The sequence below is a fragment of the Plectropomus leopardus genome, chromosome 10, assembly GCF_026936395.1.
Source record: "Plectropomus leopardus strain MGB_pleo_1.0 chromosome 10, ASM2693639v1, whole genome shotgun sequence".
In the NCBI taxonomy this organism is placed as follows: domain Eukaryota; kingdom Metazoa; phylum Chordata; class Actinopteri; order Perciformes; family Serranidae; genus Plectropomus; species Plectropomus leopardus.
Genome location: NC_142185.1, coordinates 7,364,223 through 7,383,630, shown reverse-complemented (window position 1 = coordinate 7,383,630; position 19,408 = coordinate 7,364,223). Strand labels below are relative to the sequence as shown.

At 38.2% G+C, this 19,408-nt stretch overlaps 1 protein-coding gene across 4 annotated transcripts in view; it reads left to right on the top strand.

Annotated features, from left to right (window-relative positions):
• gulp1a (GULP PTB domain containing engulfment adaptor 1a) overlaps window positions 1-19,408 on the top strand; it is a 132,787-nt gene that overhangs the window by 43,765 nt on the left and 69,614 nt on the right. For 3 of the 4 annotated variants that reach the window (XM_088082964.1, XM_042494467.2, XM_042494464.2), the window contains exon 2: window positions 9,980-10,067. The exons of the other annotated variant lie outside the window; for it this stretch is intronic. The gene's annotated coding sequence lies outside the window, so the exon portion shown is untranslated. The remainder of the gene's footprint in view (window positions 1-9,979; window positions 10,068-19,408) is intronic. 4 annotated transcript variants of the gene reach the window in all.

Genomic DNA, 19,408 nt, shown 5'->3' with positions numbered 1-19,408 from the left:
TGTCCACATGGGTAAACTGGCAGCCATAGGGTCACTGACACACAGAAACCACTCTTTATCAATCTCACCATTTACTTGCAATACCTGCCAGTTGAAGCATTTACAAACGCTTGTTTTTGCACCAGAACTACTGTGACTTGAAAGCCTCGTCTGCTGGTTCGACTGCTCAGGTAGCTGCCAGAGTAAGTGTCAACACTATGACAAAGGGAGAAAAGCTCTCCTCAGCTTTGAGTGTAATGCTCAGCTGGGGGTATGTGTTGTCAGTGGAAACCCTTAAACCACATGAGAAAACAATAGAAATCACTTACACACTTTGAAGTAAAAAAAAAAACGTTTTATTGTGCGCAGTAAGCCTGGCTCAGCAGCACCGGAGATGTTGAGTGCTTCTATATTTATTCCAAGAAGGTGCACTGGTAATGTTTTATCAATAATACAAATCCCCTTGTTGGATTTGCTTGTCAGCGAATGGTCTTGCTGTGTGCACACAGGGGTGAGAAACTGATTAATTCTGCTTCGTTTGCATGGAGCCACAGTTCAACTTAGCTTGACTGAAGTTGACATGGAATATCAGTTAGTGTTTGAACTGGGTCAGGTTGTACATTAAAGCTGCTTTAAGTTCACTTTTCTTCTAAAGCACACAAAAGATGATAAAGTAGAGTTGTGCTGCATTGAAATTCTCTTTAGTGTATGTGTGTGTGTGTGTGTGTGTGTGTGTGTGTGTGTGTGTGTGTATTGCTGGCAAAGTTTCAAATCTCCTAAGATGCTGTCTATGACATGAGCGCAAACAGTGTTTGCAGCTCTTATATTCCTCAGCTTTTCAGTAGATTTATTCAGTCCTTCTTTTATTCATTACATGTCCAACTCAATTTTCTCCTCCCTATGTGCATATACACTGAGGGACGCCTGCCTCGCAGCTCCAACCAAGGTGATGAAAAAATAGTTTTTCACCTCCAGGATCTCATTTTAGAAGTTTTTGCAATCTTTCTGGGAATATTTTACTCAACGGCTTTATTGCTGGGCTCTGGGGACACGGACAAATAAAAGTAAACAAAAATTATTTGAAATCCCAATGCAGTAATAAAAAATAAAAAAAAATGTGTCAGTCAATAGACGTAGCATGTTTCTGATGCATGAGTTTCCTCCCAGACCACGTCTTGGATATGGTGCATGTTTATAATATATGTCTGTAGGATTTTAGATTTATATGGAGTAATGCATGCAGATAATTGCTGTACATGGAAAATGGCTGTTGAGCATACACATGCTCACATATGAGTGCCGTAACTGCACAGTGTATAGAACACCACCAGAAGGTCCATTTAGTAGGGTCGGTTACTGAAATCCATTGCCTTTATGGACCTGGTTCCCATACTATCAGTACCTACCAGGCCAAATCCCAAAACAGATTTCGATATCTCAATTCTGTACCAGATTCCATGCTTTGTGGCTATCGACTGTACAAAATAATTGACATTGTGATGTCACCCAATGGTTTGTGTGATTATTACACAACATGGTCATCATTTCGCATGATGGCGACGGACAACAAATTGTGACCGTTGACATGCACTCTTCAGATGTGCTTAAACCCCTGCAAGTCCCAAAGTTTGACACTCATGCCAGCTGAACATGAATCCATCAGCTTTCCTGTCTGATCAAAGGAACTGTCCTGCAAGGAGTCTGTGTGGCCCTCCAGGGTTTGCTCAAAGTCCCTGGCCTCATAGTCTCACACCTTGATTGTGGCCTCCTTTGAGACTGTGACCATGACAGTAAAGACAGGCTGGAATATGACATGAGTTACCAGAGCGCGGTGCCTGCTCGTGCGCATCTCTCAGGGGGACAGGGGATCCATTCCTTGGGGTCTCTCTTCTGACCCACAGGTCCTTCATGTGTCATCTCCTCCTTTGCCTCATTCATCTTTGGCTCCAGCTCCATTACCTTCTTCTGTAATCTGATGACTGAAAGTCCATTTCTTTTTCAAGAGCCCTGCATACTTTTTTATCAAACTCTTCATATCTATCTCCCTCAGATGGCTAAATTGTCATTGGATTATAGATATATTTTAAGAACTGCTTGTAATATTCTAAATCAAGTCTTGGAAACAACTTTGTCCTTTTTATGCCTCCACATCAGCAAAAGCACATACTGGAGGTATTATGTTTTTTGTGTTGTCTGTCTGTCTGTCTGGCACATTCTTGTGAACGTGATATCTCAAGAACACCTGGAAGGAGTTTCTTTAAATGTGGCTTAAACGTTTGAGTTGACTCTAGGTTAAGCTGACAAGATTTTGGTGATTTTGATGGTCAAAGGTCAAGATCACCAGGACCTTGCATTTGTGTCATTCTTGTGAATGCAATATCTCAAGAAAAACTTGAGGAAGTTTCCTCAACTTTGGCACAAAAGTCCATTTGGACTCAAGAATGAACTAATGAGAATCTGGTAGTCCAAGATCCATGGTCAAGGTCACAGTGCTTCGGAGATTTCGTTTCTACCAGTTCACTTGTAAGGATTTCTCCATGTTGTCCATGTTTGAAAGCTCCAGTGCAGCTACCTTGTGGTCTTTGCAGAATATTTCTTAAGTGCCATTCATTTAAAAAACCCAGGCCTATTGTACTCACAGCAGCTGCTGCCCTTTGAGTTTTTGTCACCTCAGTTTTTAATTTTAAATAAGGGCTCATAGTTTAAAGTCTGACTGCTGCTATTGCTTCTTCCACAGGAGTTGCTTCCGAAGTGCATTGAATGAAAGTGCATCCAGCCAATGTGTCTCCAAATGTCTGTCATAAATCCAGTGAAAAATGTTGTCATAACCAAAATGAGTAATAGATCGATTTAAAAGGAATGAAACAAGATTCAGGTTATAAAAAATTACATATATAATGAAATTTTATTAGGTTGAAAATCTCCAGTACAAAATTCCTCAAGAGCTGCTCTTGATATACAGTGCAATTCACTGTGGTGTATTTAAAGCACATATACATAATCTGTCCCCTTTGTCATTTTGATGCTGTAAGAGCGCTAATGTACCATGAAGAATGAGCTATTTAGAAAGCCTAGGAGTCTCAAAGTCTCTGCTTGTTATTTTGAGCAACCCTCTTTTTCAAATGTCTCAAAACTGATGAATTCTGACTATGTGTAGCTTCTCCGTGTAGGTCAGGACGCTGCAGGTTTTGAGACGTACTGGCAAGCTTGTACTCTCTACACACAGCGCCTGACATCTGCCCAGTGCAGGCACAGTGCTGCCCCTCAGGAAGTAAGATGGGTCGGAGCCAGCCCGGCACAATCTGTGTGTCCCACGTCTCTTATCTACCACTTCCAGCATGTTGCGTTGTGGATCTGTGCTTCTACCCGCATGATGGTGTTTTCTTATCAGGAAACTCATGCTTTAGAGCCTAGAGGGAAGAAAGGGGTTCAAGATCTCTGCAAAACTTTATTTTTAATGGAGATTATTACATGACCTCATCCATTTAACACACCCTCCACAACTGCTCCAACCTCTCCTCCTCCTACCTGCACCTGGAGCAAAGTACAGTTTTTTATTTGGTCATCACACATAATGTGTCATCACACATAATATTTATACAGTTTATACAAACTGTATAAACAAAATCAACAGTCTGTGTATTCAGTGGTGACTGAAAAGGCTCAGACAGAAGCAAAATCTTATATATCTTATATTATCTTATATCTTATCTATATTCTTGTTTCCTACATTCTTAACAATTTAAGCTGCCTTCCAAGACTAATGGAAATCATTGACTTGTAATCCTCAAAAATAGTGTTGTAAACCATTCTTTTGAAATCCAACAGTAAATTATACATTTTTAAGTTTATATTGCAATTGTTTCACAGTATAACCCCATAAACAGAACAACAGCATCTCCTTTAATGTCTTTTTTTTTAGCTTTTGGTATGGTGAACTTACAAAACCTCTCATATCATATTTGTTCTCCTGCAAAAACATTCTTTGCATTATTTTTTAAAATATAAATTCATAAAATAGTTTGGGATTTAAAAAAAATATTTTCATCGGTGTGATCATAGTAACCAAACTTATTAATAATATGTATGGCTATAGAATTTGTAGTCTTTTTAAATTCCACACCATGAGACATAAAAGGAACAGTAAATCATATAAAGGCCTTATAGTTCAGTTTGTATCCCTAGATTTATGCAGGAGTGCCACTGCCTTTGAAAATTTAACTTTTAAATGCAGTATGTTGTTTCCATGTTAATTTATGGTCAGTCACATCCCCTTAAAATGCCATCTCAAAAACTTAATTTCAACCTCAGTATCACAGATTTTTTGATTTGATTTTGATTTCTTTGTGATTTCCAAAAACCATTACTGTAGTTTTCTTAATATAGAGAGACAATTTGTTGATCATCAAATTTTAAGAAAGTCCCTTGCAAGATCATACAAAAGTTCTTTTAAACTTTTGCAGGGGTAATGCAGCATCAGTTCAAATATTGTTTATGTATAGTATGAAAAGTTTTGGCCCAATCACTGATCCCTGGGGTACACCACAAATGAGCTTTCTAACTCTTGACACAGTGTCATTTATTTGCACATATTTCTTTCTATTTTCTAAATAGCTTTTGACAAAAATGAACTATACCTCTTGCAATATGAACAGTAAACATCACTCCCTTTACAAGACATATTTATAACTTTATTGGATTTAGTACATTAGACCTGTTATAATCCTCTTGTCCTGTTATAATCCTGTTGGATTATAATCCAATTTTCTGTCTTTCTTTGTAATTAACCCCCCTTCATCTCCTGTTTATTTTTTTATTTTATCTGTTGTCTTGGAAACCTTGAGCTCGGTTCATGTTTCGGGCCTCTAAATCCTCCAGTCATATTTTATATTGGCCCGTACAAATAAACATGACTTGGAATACTTTATCGAGGGCTGCTCCTTTGAGTTTGTTTTGGAGTCGACTTTCTGCCGAGCTGTCAAAACTTGCCTAAGAAAATTAATCCGGTAGACCTCCCTCCCTCATAACAAGTTACCTACCCCTGGCCCCAGGACTTCAAGCTTCTCATTTCCAGTGTATCTTAATCATGATTTTTGGGTGATTGGCTCCCACTAATGAGGGGAAACAGGGTGAATCAGTTTCAGCTGAACGGTGCTGTGATCCTCTGCCATTTTCTTTCATGTTTTCCCAACGTGCAATTATTACAGGGACAAGAATTGCAGCATTAAGCGTTTTTAAGAAGTGCTGATTGCCTGCCCACCAGCTACACACCAAACAGTTTACTTTCTATAGCATTTATACAACTGTTGATTAAATTAATCAAATTGCTAACTACTTAAGTGTGTATGTTTTATGTAAAACCACATGTCTGAAACCTTAACTCATTGCTGAAGGAGTGATTAAATTGACAGTTGTTTACTCGTCTTTTCTCCTACATTATTCAGTGTAATGTATACTGTGAGATGCTACTTGAACACATCTAACACTGAGAGAAATGCCAAAGAAAATCTATTCTACCTTATTCCTCAGCGGGAGATAGACCGGAGAAATTTTTATCATGTCAGCTTTGTTTTTGCTGAGATGGAAATTACATTATAGGGATGGAAAAGAACTGAGTTATCGAGGACATTTGTTCTCAAGAAATAATAAAAGTAGGCTCAGTCTCTCAGACTTGAATTAAACAGAGTTACTCAACACTCTGTCATTTTTATTTTTCTAAACTCCCTTTTCTCCTTTTTCTGTGCAGTTTTGGACATGCTGGACAAGTGCAACTTCCCACTGCTGGCTATAAATTTATTTTCTTCCTGTGGATGCCAATGTCAGATTTTTGCTGATGTATTAGATATAGGCGCTATATTAACAGCACCATGAACTTGCAGGGCAAAGCAATAATTATTATAGCTAATTTGCAGTGGTGAGTCAGGGTGCTTAGAGGAGGCAGATGAAGGACGCAAATGAGAAACAGGTGAGAGGGGGGGGTCAACAGATCTACTTGGACCAGAACTATTTAAAACATCTTAAACTTAAAATATGTCTTAGAAATCATGCATTTCTTATTCACAAAACACAATGCTCAGTAGGCACCATAGACTGTATAAATAACTGACGTGGCCACATTGACGTCACCTATTGGTTTGTGGACTGCTGTTTTTAAGCCACGAGTTTGATATTTTGGCCATCACCCTATCGGGTTTTTGGACCTGGAAGTGACCATATATGGACACGGGGTTGCAACTGTGAAGGACCATGAGTGGATCTGACTCAAACACTGTAGTGACGCCTTGCAGACAACCTGTCACTCAAGAGACACTGCACTCCACCGGCACTTAAATATGAAGACCCCCGCCCCCCTTGTACAATGTTGAAAATATCTGCACAGTTGGGCATTCTAGCATATGGGTTGATGGGATTGAATCGCCCCTGGAGCCAATCTCGAGTGGCCATTTGATGAACTGCAGTTGTTGGTACTTATGCATTGGCCATATTTTTCAGTCTCAGGGATTGGCACTTGGTTGGAGAGGCATGTTTGTTCTGCATCACTCAGGAATCAAACTCAACCTTAGACACCAAAGGATAAATCATTATCTTGTTGAGCTACCTGCTCTGTGAGAAACCACAGATTGGCTTTACCCTGTGACCTCGGCAGTCATCAGATTTGCATGTAAAGCTAGATTTCAAACTAGTGTTTAAAAGTCAGTTAACTTGACTAATTTTTAAACAGGGTTGGGCTTCATGTAGACAACAATGCGATGTAGGTACTTAATTATTTTTTACAAAGATTGATTGCTCAGATAGTGACAAACTAATGTTTAAAGATGCTCTTATCTCCATTGACTGCAACGGTTTACATAAGGATGGAATTCAATATTATCACAAATTCAGTTTTTGAGATACTGAGAGTAACTGAGATACTAAGATTCTGAAATATACAACACTACCTCTACCATGGCATCAAAAGTTTATCCTTTTTTTCATGAACAGTGGGAATTTACTTAAAACATTTTGTCACACTATGGGTTAATTTTTAATATTCCAAAAATCTGAACAGATGTTTTTTTTTGTTTTTTGTTTTTTTTTATGTAGGTCAGTCTCAAGATGCTCTGTTGCAAGTCCGGCATCTATTGTGCAAAAGTTTTATGGTTTTTGCAAAGAAAACAAAGTGATGGACTTCGTAATTCACACGACGGCCAAGCACTTGAACATTTTGGCTAAGTTGGGGCTGGTGAAAGTTGCAAAGTTGTAGTATGTATGACAGATTCGTTATGAATTTTTAATTTTTTAATCTTAAGATTGCTGCTGTCACACAACCATGAGTACTATTAGCCCAAAATTGTTAGTTTAGGAAGTTTTCATAGGACTGTACCTTTGTGCAAAGTTAGGCTTTATTTTCATGCATTGGAAGGTAAATGTCATCGTAGGAGAAGGATGAACTTTGGCAATAACAAGAGGGCTGCTTGGCCCTTAATTATGAACTCAAAATCTCTGGGAACACCAACTTTGTCTAGATTATCACTATATGTGTCGCTCTCAATGTCTCACATCTTAAAATTTCAACAGGTGTTTGGACAAATGATCTGCAGCTGTATATATCACCACTATCTTGCATACAGTACTCACTCAGCTCCCATTGATGAAAGGCCTTCAACATCCATGCACTCTCTCTGCCCTTTACATCTATCTCTGAATGTCATTTCCCACAAAATCCTCAGGCACCCTCATGATAACTACTCAATACAGCAGGGTAACGCATAATGGAATACTTTGGCCCTCATTTATCAACCGAGTGCAACCACTTTAATGTTGAAAGGAGTGTGTCCTTTTTTAAGTACTAATTAACTAACTTCTCCTCAATTCTAAAATGTTGAACCGAGAGTCCCGCAGGAAGAAACTTGAGAGACTGCAGGTCTAATAAAAACAAAAGGAGGATTCAAGTGAATGAGACTGGCAGTTTTACGGGTTTTGATTTCAGATTTGCCAGAGAAGCATTTCATCGATTTTTTTTCTCTTTCTACTCAACTTTTTGAGAGTGATTGATCAATGTGTTTGTTTGCTTTCTTTAAACTATTAATAAACACTGACAGCTCACAAATCCCCATAGCTGACACAGTGCTATAAATTTGATAGCGTATATAAGTAAAAATGCTTTATAGTATTGGACAGAAGGCACCAAGCTTATGGTGCTTGGATAAAAAAAAAAAATTGGAAAGCGCATTGTCAGCACCTCAGTCATCAAACACATGCTAAAATAATAACTGTGGGTGAATATATTCTTGTATTGTATTTTTTTATTGGGGTTTTTTTTCTTCAATGCAAACCTGTTTGTGCTTCATGTTGTCTGTCATCATACTGTTATGTAACCTAGAAGTTGTACTCCGTATTGTCAGGAAATGTGTATTGCAAGTTAACCTATAAATCTGGGCTTCAACCACTTGGCAGAAGGCTGGATATTCAGTACTCTACTGTTTAAAAGTTTACAATCGCCTGCAGCAAAAGCTTTGCTGCAGTCAGATGTCAGAGAGAACTAGTCAGAATATTGAATGGTCTTTCATGCTTTTAGGTTGCAGAAAGTTCTCTTTACTAATAGATGTTATTTTGTATGAAGGATTTGTTTTGTACCGGGGGGACAAAACGCTTTGTGTTGGTTCAACCAGACTGACAACTGAAAGGGCAGAAACAGGCAAAGAGACCTCTGAGCAGCAGTAGTAATAGAAATAGAAGGTTCGTCAAGGGTTAGCACTGTTTGAACTGGATCAGAGAATATCAGCTGAACATTTGGACTAACAATCACAGTTTGAAACTATTCAATCTAAGCACTGCCCTGCAGAGGGCCCAAAGAAAAACAGACTGGTTAAATATGTAGAGCCTATTTTGCACCAGTGTGGTTTAATCCTTAGAGCCTGAGCAAATTGGCTTGATTTCTTTCAAAAACATGGGAATAGGGTAACAAGCAACTTAACAAGAAATCGGTAATATGTTAGAAGAATATTACCTGAAAAAAAGAAAAAAGAAAAAAAAAGCCAAGAAAATGACTATATATTCCATGAATATAGAAATATAAGAATTCTTTAGTTTTCTGGATTTTTTTTCTCGTTTTTTTGATATTATCTAATCTCCCCACAGCTAACTTCAGATGACTTTCTTTTTTTTTTTGCAGTTTTCTGAACATCTCTTGCAAAGTTGATCATAGCCTTTTTCAGAAGAAATCATACAGATGTCTTCCTTGGGTTCAGAGGTTTAAATACTGACAATCTATAGTGTTAAACACCTTATAATTGTTGCATTTATGCATGTTGAAAATATGAATCTTAAATTAATTCAACACAATTCAAGCGGTAACCTCCGATGCTGAAAAAATAATATTGGCAATGCTAGCTCCAAAAAAAAAAGGAAAAAAAAGCAAGATGGCAATGGCTGAAATGCCAAACTCATAACGGCAGTCCATAAACCAATGGGTGACATCACCATGGATATCAATTATTCATATAGTCTATGGTGTGAGCCAAAACATCATCATTTCCTACCCATAATTGCTTTCTTCCCCCAACCTTACTACACAATAACCATAACGTGCAATGTAATGTACAATGCCAACACTTTCTCTGGCAATAGTGTTGCTTAGTTGTGCTGTTTTTACCTTTGTTTAAAAACATTCATGTAAGAAGTGACTCCAGACCTTTGAGGGGTTGTGTCGAAAACTGCGTATCTTTGATGGTGCAAACAGAGAAACAAAAATCAGCTCCTCGTTATGTTTCTGTCGCAGCCTTAATTGCAACCCAAACACACACACACACAACACAAACGGTTATTTCTTTCAGTCTACAAATAAATGTCCCCGCTCTGAGTGAAGTAAGTAAATTGCTTTGAGAGGGATAAATAACTATATAGATTGTTTTAAATTGCTTAATGTAATCAGCACAGAGTCGACCCGCAGCGGCGCTCGTTCATCTCTAACAGCTTGATTCTTAAGTGTTGTTTTTTTCTTGTCTTTTCCTGCCTACAGAAGATGCAGCACTAATGAGCACCCATCAGCCTTTAGATGAGTGAAGCACAACAAAGAAACCTGAACATCAACAGTCTGCACAGTTACAGTAAGACTCCATATCTGCTATCCCACACACTCCAGAGCTGTCTGTGAAGTTATCATTATATATTATTATTATTACATAGTCATACCCCCTCTTTCTTCAAATCCCCCTCAGCACAGATCCTCATGCACCTGCTTATTGTTCGGTGATCCTCTGTGTGATTATGGGAACAAAAGACAGCCACTGGCATATGGTGGCACTCGCACATACAGCTCTGACACCCTATTCCGCTGTGTATATTCTCGTCAGGGTCTCTTTGCTTTGCGATATAAAGTAGACAGGGATGAGGTGACATTTTGATAGCGTATCTTCTTAGAACATGTATTTATGTTTGGCGATGACATTTCTGGAGCAGCTTTCATATTCGCACAGTTCTGGTAAATATCAAGCAGAGGATAAAACACTGCTGTTCTGTTGTCTCGGTCAGTGGTTTCGAACGTTTGATAAATCCCTTCATTTTGATTTGGTTTTCATCGTAACATGCCTCCACACACCCCCCTTCCCTAACATGTCATATTCCATGTATGACATGACATTATATGTATATTAAATGAAATTATATAGACTTTCTAACTCTAAAATTTAAACAATGGATTTAATTTAAATGGATTAAAAATATTTTTAAGTGGTAAACTTTGGTGACTCAGAACTACCTCTTTTAAAAGTCACACAATAACATAAACAAGCAAACCTTTTGAGGCACTGAGCTATGTTAGATCAGTGTTTTTTTTCAGTGGATACTGGTTGTGAAGAGAATGGCTTAATTTTCCAGTTAGAAGTCACTGTCTGACATTAAGGTAGAGCAGTGAAAATCCTGTCAATACTACAGAAGAGGATTAGGGCCAGACCGGAGAAATAATTTTGAGAGGGGGGAGATTTTTTTTTCATAATGCACGTTGAGAAAAAAGGCCAAATTACAACATTGAAGTGGAAATGTCGAGAATAATGTTGAAAAATAATGTCGACAAAAAAGCTGAAAGGTTAAAAAAAAAGTCAGAAATTTTGGAATAAAGTCAGCCTTCTAAGAGTGTGTTTGACACTTTGGTACAGTTGGGAAGATATTGACAGATTCAAACTTCAGGGATCAATAACTCATGGATGAAATGCTGTCAAAACACAAATTTTATTGCGACACAATTCTTGACATTTCAACTGTTTTCTCGACATTTAGACTTTTTCCTCAACGTCAATAATGAAAAAAAAAATCTTCCTCCTCTCAAAATGATTTCTCCTGTCTGGTCCTTATCCTCTTCCATACAACAGCACTACAGTATTATTATAAATGATATACCATCAATGGATACTTACCCCATAGAAACCCACCTCAAGAAACTTAACTATCCCTGTAAGTATACCAAATAGATGACATGTATTTCTTTTGTTCTGCTCAGAAGTAACAATTGCTTCCATTTTTGGCTTTCAAGGACACAAAACATTACACATTAACTCTGTTTTCCTCTCCTCTTTTAGTTGTTTGAAATATTCAGTATTTGCAGGCTTCAGAAGTGCTTTGTCTAACTTGAGCTCAAAAAGCATCCATTGTCCCCTGTTCATATAAAGCCATGAGTAGCTCTCAAGGACAGCTCAAGTTCAGTTGTATCTGGCTGTGTCAGGGACTAAGATGTTTCAGCATTCATGTGAGCTCTGTTTATAATAACAAATCTTTCCATCGCTTGCTCTGACAGTCACTAGCCCTGACTGCTGTGCAGCTGGAAAACCTGTCAGAAAGTGTTTTATGACAGCTGGCAACCATGAGCTGTTTTCACTAGTTTTAGCTGTTTTTATGCCTCTGGCTGGATGCATTATGTTTTAAGGTTGTCTATCTGCCTGTCCCATTCTGGTGAACATAATAGCTCAAGAACTCCTGAGGGAATTTCTTCAAATTAAGCACAAACATCCACTTGGAGTCGAGAATGAACTTATCAAAATTTGGTGGTCAAAGGTCAAGGTCAAGGTCACGGTGACCTCATCTATCTACTTCTTGTAAACGTGATATCTCAAGAACACCTTAAGTGATTTTTTTTTATTAATTTGACACAAACATCCACATAGTCTAATTTATGAACTTATTAGAATTCGGTGGTCAAAGTCCCTGTGACCTTGCGTCTTCCTCATTCTTGTGAGTGCAATATATGAAGGCCTTGAGGGTGTTTCTTCAAATTTGGCACAGCATCCACTTGGACTGAACTGAGGATTTGGTGTTTGGAGGTCAAAGGTCAAGTTCACAGTCACCTCTGTGCTGTGTTACAAAGTTACAGATGTTAGCTGCAAGTTTACCTTGTGTGGAGGCATACAACTACATGACAGTTTATGTAGTTTTTAAAATTATGTGTCAGCTCAGTGGCTGGCGTGAGCCACTTGTCATGGTAACACATTAAGCCGGATTGATACTCAATATCATATCAATAAATTAGGTCTTTACTGGATTACATTGTTGTGACGTGGCATTCATTTAATCCTTTAAAGCCTAAGCAAATTGGATTAATTTCTTTCAAAAATGGGAAGAAGGCAATGAACAACTTCACAAGAAATGACTCAAAAAAAAAAAAAGAGTCAATAGTTACAAGAAAATTACCTGAAAATTAGCAAGAATAGAAAAAAAACATTAACGTACAGGGAAAGTACCTGAAAAAGATCCTAAAATAAATGAAAAAAAATTAACATATGTATTTTATGTGTGACATAATATTAAATATGATTTCAATAATCATAAATATAGATCTATGGCTTTTTCCCCTTTTTCTATATTTTTCTAATAATTTTTTCTCCCTCTTAAAAGCTGATTTTCAGGTTGTTTCCTTGTCACATATTATCAGTTTAATTACATATCATTTAATTGTATATTTCTCGTGTTTCAATCAAGCCAATTTGCTCAAGGGTTAAATGCTTATAAAAGGAGTCTGAATGCAGTGCAAGCAAACTAATGTTATTCCGGGTTACAAAGAGTTATGAAAAAATATGCACTGTAGCAGAAAAGAAGCAGTAAACAAATAAAACGCATGATTACCTTGAATAAAATGATGGCTTTCTCTGTGGTTGAACATCACACTCATACTCTGTCCTTGTCTGCACCAAAGCTCAGTGATTAGACGAGTAAATAAATGATGACAAGGAAACAAATCACAGACCCTCTTGCAACCAGACTGTCATACTTTTTGTGGCCTACTTCATCATCACAGACTTCTGTCAGGTAAAAAGTCCAAACTACACAGCGCTGCGTGTCTCCTTCGATTTGAGGCATTATTTCAGTGTCATGGTGAGGACAGAGTGATAAGAGGCGGGAAAAAGTAGAGCTGCATGCTATAAAAGTTGAAGCTTTGATGTTTTCTTGCGCTGAGAACGGCAGCGACGTAGAAAATATGATCACACATCACTTCCCATGAGTGGTGTGCCTCTGGCAGCACCTTTCTCACCATTTGAAATAGCACAGTTTGCATAGTCGCAGGAGGTCTTTTATCATTTAGGTGCCATCTGAGCTTCTGTGGACCTTTTGGCGTGCATCGAGTGCCTATAGTCCACTTCTCATGCACTTCAATTTTGAGTGACAGTGGGAGTAAACATGACCTAAAAAAATCTTTTTTTAGGTTTAGTTTGGAAATAAGAGCTTTTCAGGCTCTTGGAGTCTCTGACAGTAAAATATGGCCTCGTATAAATGACTTTGGCTGGATTTTTACGTCGAAGCCGGAGAATGTCTTATCATGCAGAAACAGGAGTGTAGATTAGAAGTAAATTATCGAGGTAGATTTGGCTCATAAATGGGCCATTGAAATCCTTCCTAAAGATTTATGAGCGCATTCCATCAGCTAAAGGAGCTTTTTTTATTTCCCATGAAACACGTCCTGCAATCCTGAGGCAATAGCAAATGTAATGGCTACCTGCTATCATGCACCGCTTTACACAGTATTGGTTTCTATCTCACTGGGACTAAGATTTCCCTCAGAAATGACCTTCCTTACACCTTCAAAGCACCTTTAAGTTCAAGAGTTATAGAGAGTAAGAAAGGGTTTTCTATTCCAGAGAGATTAAAGAGCAAATAATGCAGAAATAAGTGGTTTTGAGAAGGCGGCGGGCACACTTGTTGCTTCTGGAATGCGGCGCGAGAATCCATTCATCGTGGCTTTAGATGATGGCTCTTGACAGATCTGTGCAATGTTTATCCAGACACTTTGAAGAAGCAGTCGTGCCCTTTCAGATGCGCTGTGCTTGGTCAGCTGTTTCCTCTCCCCAGGAATTCAGAAGCAGACTTCTCTATCGGAGCTTAATAAAGAGGAAAAACTACTCTGACACTAATGATGAGTCTTGCACCCAAGTCAGCGATGCAGTGATGAACTGCGAGGGAGGGGAATCACAAGTTTCATTACCAAAAGGCCACCAGCTGTTTTTCCTTTTACTTATAGCTCAAGCCTTTGAAACCTGCATACGTTTTTGGTTTTTCTCTGTGCTGCGTTCAAAAACTTCTGCAAGCATTTAAACATTGGAAATATGAGCAAATTGGTTTGATTTCTTTAAAGAAACATGGGGAAAAGTGTAAGTAGCAACTTGGTATGAAATTTCCCACAAACAGCAAAAAAAATAGTGAAACGTCATAAGAAAATGATCTGAAAATAAGCTTACAATAAGCCTTTATATACACACTTTTTTCCTGTTTTGTTCCTTTACCTTTCTTTTTGTTTTTTTTTGTTTTTTTTTGCTTTTTTCTTGTTTTTCACTAATTTCTTGCTGCTTTTTGGAGTCATTTCTTCTTAAGTTGCTCATTGCCTTCTTTCTGTGTTTCCGAAAGACATCAAGCCAATATGCAATATGTTAACAAACAGCATGTCTTATTGATATTTTGTCTGATTCATCTCCTGACAAAGTAACACAGTTACATTATTACCTGCTTGAACCCTTTTTGTTAGCCCAACAATGCTGAAACAGAGCAGTTCATATATTCATTGTCTTGAACTCTTAGTAATTTTCACTTTATCTGTATCTTCTCTCCTGTGCTCTGCTCCAAATGTGTATGCATGAGCAAAGCTCTGCCATATTTGAAATAAAATGAAAGGAGAGAAACTAACACACCTGTAAATGACAGCAAAAAGCAGTAAAGACTCCCACATTGAGCTGAAATGAAACAAGTGCACATAAACTAGGTAAATAACAAATAAAATATTGTGTTGCTTTCTTTTCGGGGGAAACAGTAAGGGAGGCGCTGACTGTTTTATAAAATGACACTCAAGTTTGACAGCTGACATGGAGGTTAACATCTCAGTTGGCTTTTGCAGAAGTTGCAGGTTCCATATTTGGACATGTGAACATCCATATTTAAAATACTTCACTTTCTCTTACATATTTTCCTGATCAACTTCAGTAAACTGGTTTTTCCTAAAACCGATATGAAATGTTGTAATTGTATCATTCCAATGTAATCACTGGACTCCCTGCTCAGTACTGCCATTGTGAAAGTAATAATTTCACAATTTGGGAACATGCTTATTGCTTTAAGAGTGAGATGTGAAGATGTCAATCTCAAGTCGGTGCTTCAAGAACAGAGCTGGAGTCAAGATGTGGTGAGCCTCGATCAGGACAAAGACTGGAACTAGGGGAAAACAACTAGCTCAGGTCTGTGCATAGTTAAAATATCCATTGGCGATTTACACAGTACAAAAACAGACATTTGTTACTGGGTGAATCACATCTTTGAACCATTTCTTGACAAACAGCAGTCGAGGGCCAGCCTAACAGTGATAAAGCAGGGTTTCAATTAAGTTATTAATACGAAGGCCTATAGACACTGCACACACTGAATTTACACTTCCTGTTCAACACGGCAATATCACGCCGATCTGCCATTCCACCGTCCTATATACAGTATAATGCCCTATCATGGGAAGGGGGAACAAAGTGGTCTCTCCTCTGAGGCAAGGACAGAGGTAGTGACAGCACGCAGCTCCGTCTAAAACGTAAAACCGGAAAGACGTGACCATGGGCGTCATGGGTGGAAACTTGTTTGTTAAACTTAAAACCCGTCATGACTCCTTTAATTACGGGATGCCACGATTCAGTGTATGAAAACACCGGAGCAGAATGATGCCGTCATAGTTTGGTTCTGTGTGAAAATGCAGGGGGGATGTAAAGGTGTGTGGGGGGGCAACCTCTGTGTAAGGGTGACTACTGTCTCTCTCTCTCTCTGTCAACCACACACACACACCTTGAAGAGCGATGCAGCACTCTGTTCAGTCTCGATTGTCCCAGTCTTCAGTCCTGGACTGAATGAAGTACTACTGTAATGCATTTGGGTCTGGTTCAGGTGATTGATTAACGTATATTTCTGCGTCTGTTCCCACCCACCTCATGCATCGCCATATGGTAATTTGTAGACATCTCTCAACCTTGCAGGCACAGTGGTACCAATTCTGGCAACATCAATGAGACGAAAATACTTTGGAAAGCTATACACAGACTGTTGTTTGCCAAAAAGTAGATCATTTCGGTTCTTCAATTTTAAGCTTCAGAAATGTAATGAAGTTCACCTAAATCCTGTTACAGAAGCCATAGGATTAAAAGAACACATTTCACTGAAACATAGCCATGATAGCAGTAACTGGGGACACACATTGTTAAAAATGTCAGGAAATGGTTAACTTGTGTAATGTAATTGCCAAGTTCAATTAAAGTTTGGTATTACAGCTAAGACAATTAGACTGGGGATGCTCTGAAAGTGGAAATGGCACCACAGAGAAGGTCTTTTTAGCAGTATTTGGAATGGGATTTCTCTTTTTTTAAGCCATTTTCAGGTTTCCCCCGTTTATTTCCTTAATATTTATTTTTCTTAATTTAGGGACTTATCTAAATGGGGTTTCTGGTGGAATATTATTTCTTTTTTCTTTATCAAAGCATTATGAAGTCATTTTAGCCTCTGATTTTGATAAGGAGTAAGACAAATAAATTTAATTTATTATGTATGTTTTTAATTCAAAAAAGATTTGTCACCCTGGATTTACTTTTATCATTAAATTATCAAGTAGCTTTGTCAAAGACTATAAACTTAATGACCACTATCAAGATGAACTAAAGGGTGTTATCAGATGGCAGTTTAGAGTGCCATCAATTTTAGAGGCCGTTTCGATGTCTGATCCAACTGGGACTATTTTAAGCCTCAGTGCACGACTTTCAGCACAGTTCCTTGGAGTTATTCTGATGTACATCACACACTGTATAGATGTAATTATAAACATTAACTGAAGGAAAATCATCTAAAGGTATCAAACTGACGAAGAAATGCTGGCTATGGGGGAATTTTCCTTGGATAAAAAAGTAAGGTTGCACCTCTTTTGATCACTCGCTAACCACCACAAAGTCCTTAACCCTTTGAAACCTGGATCGTCTTATCTTGAGCTGCGTTCACACGCCTTTCACAAGTTTCTAAACCTGCGAACACGGAGAGAATTCGATTGATTTCTTTCAAAAACACAGGGAAAAAAGGTAGTGAGCAACTTGACAAGAAATGTCTGGCAAACTGCAAGGATTGTTTTTTTAGAGGGTTAGGGTTAGTTAAAATGTGAAGGGAACTATATTTAGAATTATCAGAATTACATACTTGAAATTATTTTACAAAATTATTATAATTTTAAGCACTTTTTTCAGGTAATTTCCTTCCTTTTTTTATTTTTTTTTTTTGCTTTCCTGTATGTCTTGTATGTTTGTTTTGAGTTTTTCAGGAAATTTTCTTGTACCCTCCCTTGTTTTTTTAATACCTATTTGTTGCTTACGTCTGGTTTATTTCCTTCTTAAGTCGTCTTCCACCCATGTTTTTGAAGGAATTCAAGCCAATTAGCTCAGTTTTTAAAGGGTTAAAACAAGCATCAGTTCTTATAGACAACCCAAAGTTGTAAACACGTCTAAGGCAGAACAGCCTGCAACGTTTTTCATACACACCATTCAAAAACTATTTTTACACCTCCTGATCCTTCCCATCTGGAGAGCCATCTGAAGGATTCACTAAAGCACTGCTTTCTTTGAAATTCTCAAACTTTCTATCCTGAAGAGATGTATCATTTAGCAGAGAATATCAGGGAGCTGCACTCACAGACGTTTGAGGCATCAGTGTGATATTGCCACAGATGCGTGTGTTTAAACTGACTTTCACCACCTGCTGTATCTGCAAACAGTAAGCACATGTGTCATAACTCTGTTTACTCAGTGGAGTACCACATGCATGTCTCAGCAGATATGTCTTGACTTTCTCAAACCTAACCTCAAGAGGAACTTGTTGTGCAAAATGTGCTCTTAAAGATAGCATAAAATGTCCTCACTTGTGGGCACTCTCAGGAGCACGCTGTCAGGAAAGGCAAACTAGCAAATGTTAGGGGCCCCCCTAAAAAGAATGTGGGTAAAGGGGACCCTGATGGCCACTCGTATTGGCACATATTGCACTGACAGCTCTAAACCCTATTAACTCTTAGATGCACATAGTTTATAAATAATTTAATACTTTTTGAACCATAAATCATAGCTCCCTCTTTTTTTTTTCTGCTGGAAGCTAGCAACGGTGCTTTCTCAGTGCCGCTCTCAGCGTGAACGTCGCCCTCAGAGAAGCTTTCCTGTCCAGAATGGAACTTGTGCTTCTTTTCAAGGACTTTGTACAGTGAATCTATACAGCGAGATCCAATATTGATTGTCTTTTTGTCAATTTTTTATCCATAATCAATCATTCATCTTTACCAGCTTTAATGCTAACGACCATATTTGTTTTTCCATGATACCCTGCAGAAGTCTTTACACCAATCAGTGGTCCCTGTGACTCTCGTAAGGCATGATGCTACCAGTCACATGTTCCTGAGTGCCTGCAGGGAGGTCACTCCAGGGCACTCAGTTCACTTCCTGAAATATGAATCTTGTGATGTGGTCCTCTGTCTCATAGCAGACAGAAACTGCTTTAAAGAAAGACATAAGTAATGCCACACACAGAAAGTGAGAAAAAGCATTTGGACTTTTTTGGAAGAAATGTAAATAGTTTCTAAACTACATTACATATAATGTTAATTTATTTGTTCACTTTCTGAGCCCCAACATTTAGGAACTGTTTCAGAGAACAGAAAAGCAGGGTTCTGTATTACTGTGTGTGACATTTCAGTAAAAATCTGTGAGATTCAGTGAGTTGTTTTGTTTTTCTTTTTTCTTTATAGCCGCTTTTACACTACCTGTTCAAGGTATGAAATATCGCTCCGTTATGCTGCCTCGCAGTTCTGTATTAAAGGTGAGACAGCAGAATAGTCGGTGTATATGCGTGCAGCCCACTGCAGAACATTGAAAAGCAGCTAGCAGCAGTCAGTGGCAAACTCAGAAATAAACAGCAACCGAAA